The 5,779-nt window shown below is 40.6% G+C and overlaps 1 pseudogene; it reads right to left on the bottom strand.

The window, feature by feature from the left end:
- Positions 1-649: 649 nt before the first annotated feature.
- Positions 650-1,196, bottom strand: LOC122751725 (annotated as a pseudogene).
- Positions 1,197-5,779: the final 4,583 nt, after the last annotated feature.

Below are 5,779 nucleotides of genomic sequence, written 5' to 3'. Positions count from 1 at the left end.
TCCAGACTACACAATTAGGCCTTGCCCTTTTTACATAATACCATATTTAAACCAAGGCTCTAAGCAAAAATTGACTAAAAGGAATCATGAAAAGAGGGAGAACTTAGTCAATCAATAAGCATTTATTAAGCACTTACTAGGAGCCAGTGCTGTGGTAAGCACTGGGCATAAAAACAAAGGCAAAAACAGCCTTTTCCTACTGTAAAGGAGAGTACAAGTAAATAAGCAGGTACCTATGCACAGAGTAATTGGAGGGTAGTTGTTGAGGGGAAAGCAAAAGCGTTAGCAGCTAGAGGGACCTCAACTCTCTCTTGTAGGAGATGGATTTTTAGCTGAATTTTTGAGAAATAAACAACAACAAAAAACAGCGAAACTAAAAAGTAGAGGTGACTTGCAGCACATTCAAGGCCAGGGGAGACAGTTAATGCCAAGGCACAGTGATGAAGATGAATCATTGTGCATAAGGAACAGTAAGTCTATAAGTATAGCCCCTACTCTAATAGTAGGTATGTAACTGTTGAGGGGACTTGCGACCTGATCGGGGTGATAGCCCACCCAAAGAATTGAAGGATTATAGTGAATCTTTTTTTCTTTTTTATGGTAAGGATAAAAGCGGTTTTCCATTTTTATTTGCATATTAATGCCACATTTACTCCTGTGCCATAAGATTTTGTTTCTTCAGTTTCTTTTGGGATATCTTTTTCTTTTGAGCAACCTCTTCTTCTGGTTTAGGAACAATTTGCTCCTTTTCAGTCAGCATCATCTCAATATGGCAAGGGGAACTCATGTATGGGTTGATTCAGCCATGAGCCCTGTAAGTACGCCGTCGCATTTTGGGACCTTGTTAACCTGGATATGCTCAATGACAAGAGAATCCACATCCAAACCCTTCAGTTCAGCATTACTTTTCTGCATTTTTAAGCATATGCAGCAAGAACCTCAGCACTCTTTTTGGGCCAACGACCCTGTGTCCAACCCCACTGCTTAGCCTGGGCATACCTGCCAACTCCACCATTGTATTGATGGAAGGGAACACATTGTTTCTTCAATGTGACATCTTTCAAATACTTGGTAGCTTTTCGGATGTGCATACCCTTGATAGCTTGGGCTGTTTCACGGGTATTCTTGAAGTGGACCCAGAGATTTGACTTGCATGATTTTGTGGGGTTCTCTGGATCAAGAGAGTACCTCTCCATTTTAACTGATTACCTAGGATGGCTCAAGGGAAAAGGAAGTATAGTGAATCTTTTAAAATAAAAAGAGGAGAGAGGAATATATGGCCAGGAGACAGAATCAGTATGAGATTGTCTCACTGAATAAGAGAAGAGCTGATCTTTTGGGTGTTTACAAACAAAAGCTGTATGCAAAGCAACTGGGAAGGGCAAAACAATTGGAATGGAAACAACTGGGAAGGAGTGCCTGGGTATGAATAGCACCCATCATTATGAATATATCATCTTTGTTCCCTGCAGACTAGGGTATTTGTGTTCAGTAACAAGATATTCCCAAGGTGGGAGGCCAAACTGCTTTTCCCTTGGAAAAGTTTAAGGATTCCTTGGGGATTAGGGTCCATCATCCCACGACAGCTAGATCCCCAGTTACATTTAACCACTTGACATCAATTAGCTTTTGCAAAAGGATATTTATTTTGGGGGCAGCTAGGTGGATAGAGTACAGGGCCTGGAGTCAGTAACTCATCTTTCTGAGTTCAAATCTGGCCTCAGATACTTCTTAGCTTTGGGACCCTGAACAAGTCACTTAACCCTGTTTGACTCAGTTCCCTCATCTGTAAAATGAGTTGGAGAAGGAAATGACAAACCACTCCAGTTATCTTTGCCAATAAAACTCTAAATGGGGTCCAAAGAGTTGGACACTAGTGAAACAACTGAACAACAATATTTATCTTGAGTATTAGTGAGACTAAAAGTATCACACCTTTAAGGTATGCTGTCCTTTTTTTCTGGACACAGAGGAAAACTCTTAGCACAGTTTTTACTGCCAGGATACCCATTCCAAGATGACCCTTCTCCTTTTCCTCCTCCCTTTTTACTATTAAGAGACACCCTGTTTTCAAGAGCTAAGGTCAGGGCAGCTTAGAAGACATTGGCCCAGGATTCAGGAAAACCTGAGTTCAAATCCAGCCTCAGACACTTACACTTTCTAGCTGAGTGACCCTGGGCAATTCACTTAACCCTTATTGTCTTCCCCTACCCCCCAAAAAGAGTTAAGGTCCAGCAAACAAGCTGTGCCTTAAGCGTTCTCATAACAATAAGCCTCTGTGTAATGATTGGAATGATGCCCACCTGCTGCAAACTTACTGTAGAAAAGCTCCTCCATGAAGGAAGGTCTTAGAGGGCAGGACCCTTGGTGTCAGGAAGTGACGTTTGCTGGTGGGAGGAGGAAGGGGGAGCCGGGTGCTCTGCCTCGCTCTCTTTCCTGGGACTCTGGTAGAGAACGAGCTAGAAATGTGCTCTCCCTTTAATAGATAGATGAATGTAGGCCTTTCTCTCTCTCTTTATCAAATTCTTATTCTCCTTAATAAATGCTTAAAAGTCTAAACTCCTGCTAAAGCTTATATTTATTGGCGACCACTCATTAGATATTTTAGACAGTTTAGCTAGAATTTTAGCCTTAACATCTGGATGATCCCAGCCACAGCAAAAACCAAGAATTGTTTCATACCGGCATCAGGTGGTCTCTGAGCTTGGACAAGCACCTGTAGTACTGAGGGGACTTGTGACATCAATGGGGGGCTAACTCATTCAAAGAATTGGAAGCTCACTGAGAATCTTATAAAATAAAAAGATTTATTGGGAGAGAAGATATATAGCCAGGAAACAGACTCACTCTGGAGTAAAAGAAGACCTCATCTTCTGTATCTTTATAAAACAAAGAAAGTAGAGAGAATTACAAAGCAAGAGGAAAAGGGTCAGATAACTAAGAGGGGACCTTTGAATAATGGGATATCAGTAGGATATTCAGCGTCCAGCATATCATCTTGCAGACCTTGGTGTTGCTTATCAGCATACCAGGTGGGTGCTCTACTGCACCTTATTCCTGAGGTGGAAGACAGAGCTGTTTTCCACTTGCCCTAGGGGGTTGGAACCTTTTGGATTTCTTGGAGTCCCACTAAATTTCCTCCCTCTCTTGTTTCTGGGGAGAAGAGGATGAAGGTCCATCTTCTGTAACTTCAAGGCTGAAAATGGGGTGTAGAGATGTCCATGTCAAGGAGAGAGGGAGCAAAAGATGTTGTGGGACTAGTTCAAGGGTCACAAGGGCCAAAGAAGTTTCATTAGAAATCTTTTCAATTGCTATGGTCAGATTAGTCAGGTCTGTCTCATGTACTAGGTAGCCCACCAAAGGAATGGCAAGTGCTGCAGTTTTACTGATCCATCACAGGAAATTATCCCAAAACCCATTTTTTGTGCTAGACCTTTCCTCAGGAGGGCGAGGGATTAGAGGGTTCTGACATAGGGAAACTTGAAGATCTATAAAACCTAATGTACACTGACAATAATTGATATAGAGCTGAGGCAGGAAGTAGTTAGGTAAAAAGCTTCTCAGGTGTCTTCCCCAAGATGCAAGAGGTATTGTATAGTGTCCATAAATAAACCAATATCCTGGAGGAGTAGATAGGTTGCTTGGTTGACCTTAACAATCAGGTAACATTAGTTCCCATTCAGAAGAATTATTGTAACAGACATGCATACCAGGTCTGAGGCCTGCACAAGATAGGGTGTTTCCCTGAAAATACAGGCATGGGATATGGCCTGGAGGCATTAAGGCCATGAGCTAATAGTTCTCTTCACTCTATGAGTTACTATTTCGGGTGAGTGCAATGGGAGTGCATGGACCCAATCAATCTTTGGTGCCTCACAGAGTTTCTTAAGGGTCAATAGTCTGAGTAATCTGAGAGATGAAGGCAGGACCATTATCACTCGAGTGATTTGGGAAGGCCAAAGCTAGGAATTATTTTTTTAAAAAAGACTTTTCTTACATCCTGAGCTTTTTCTGTTCTGCTGGGAAAGGCTAAAGGTGGTAGGTGAATAAAATCTATCTGTCAGTCTTCTCCTGATAGTTCTCCTCATCTTTGGATTAGCTTAAGGAGAGGAGTGGGTTTGAAGGCCCTGGTAGTATTATGTTTGGCACAGAGGGCACAGGAATTGCAGACATCTCAATGGTCTTAGAAATGCCCTTGTCCATAAAGAAAGACTTTACTAAAGTGGTTAGAGCTTTCCTGCCCAGGTGAGTGGAATTATGGAGGCCCATTGCAAATCTCCTCATCTTATTCCTGGGGAGAAGCAGCAAACCAGAAGGAGAATGCCACTGTCTTGTAAATTTTAGCTTGTTTGGCCTCCTCCTTGGGGCACAGTAGGGTAAAAGGGGGCCAGGGATAGGGTGGGCAAGTGGAATGCAGCTGATTTAGCAACAAGGTCAGCCTTATTCTATGGAGGAGTTGATAACTGTGGTGCCCTTGGCAGTGCATAACAGAAAACTGACTGGGCCAGTCTATGGCCTCAAGTAAGTCCAGGATCTCTTTTCCATGCTTCACAGGAGAATTCTTTGAGGTCAATATTCCTTTTTCTTTCCAAATGAAAAACATTAAATACACAAACTATATTTAACCTATATAAATCCCCTTCAAAATCTGTTAAAATGAGAAAGATTTTCAGTTTTTTCTAAACCAAAAAGATAGCCAGTTAATTAGCCTTATCATAACACCATGTAAAATTAGTAGCAGGTAGGAAACCTGAGTATTAATTAATGTACCTAGTTGTTAGGTGTATTGTCACATTTAGACTGAAAACAGATCTTAATCTTGTGTTTGTTTTTTGTTGTTGTTGTTGTTTTTAGTGAGGCAATTCAGGTTAAGTGACTTGCCCAGGGTCACACAGCTAGTGAGTGTTAAGTGTCTGAAGTCGGATTTGAACTCAGGTACTCCTGACTCCAGGGCTGGTGCTCCATCCACTGTGCCATCTAGCTGCCCCTCAGATCTTAATCTTAATCTTACAAAATTGCATTATGCTCATATCTTCTACTGACTACTTGCTCTGATTATAGAAATCTACTATAAAAGAAAAAGCAGGGGCATGATTATAACAGTCAAGATGAGGCATCCTTAGCTCTGTTTGATTTCAGGTAAGATTCACAAGCAACAACCATTTATGAAGTAATAATTCTACCTTATAGTCAGACTTCATGAATAGCCAGGGGAAAAACATTTCCTGTTTAGCAGGAACACAATAGGGGAAGGTGAACCAGAAGGATACCACCTTAGGTAAGACCAAGATCATCCTCTCAGTTTTTACCAGATACTTTGATCTTGTGGCATTCTCTTGAGTGATGGATTACTGACTTATTGAGTCATCAGACAGCTATACCTGAATTCAAAATTCAAAACAATATGAATTACAGTACCAAAATATTTTATCTTAAATAGCAAATTTCTATATCTTAAATGAGCAAAAATAGTTTACCAGGAGACACACACATAAGAGGTTTCACATAACATATTTTACTTTTTTTTTCCTTCTCTTCTCCTTGAGGTTAAACTTATCCCGGTGTGAAGATCAATCTTTAGAAATTACTTCTGTATAATAAGCAAACATAAATTCTTAGTAAGACCATTCCTTGTCTAGGAATTTCATAATTAACAAAGCCAATAATAAAAATGGGTAGGAGTCTCATATAATTTAGAGTTTATTTTCTAATTACACCAATTTGAAAGTGACTTTAAAATTTACCAGTGTTTTCTATTGTAAGACTGTAAATATACAAC

This window comes from Dromiciops gliroides, chromosome 3, assembly GCF_019393635.1.
Source record: "Dromiciops gliroides isolate mDroGli1 chromosome 3, mDroGli1.pri, whole genome shotgun sequence".
NCBI classification, from domain to species: domain Eukaryota; kingdom Metazoa; phylum Chordata; class Mammalia; order Microbiotheria; family Microbiotheriidae; genus Dromiciops; species Dromiciops gliroides.
The sequence above is the reverse complement of the archived record's forward strand: the minus strand, read 5'-3'. Positions and strand labels throughout refer to the sequence as shown.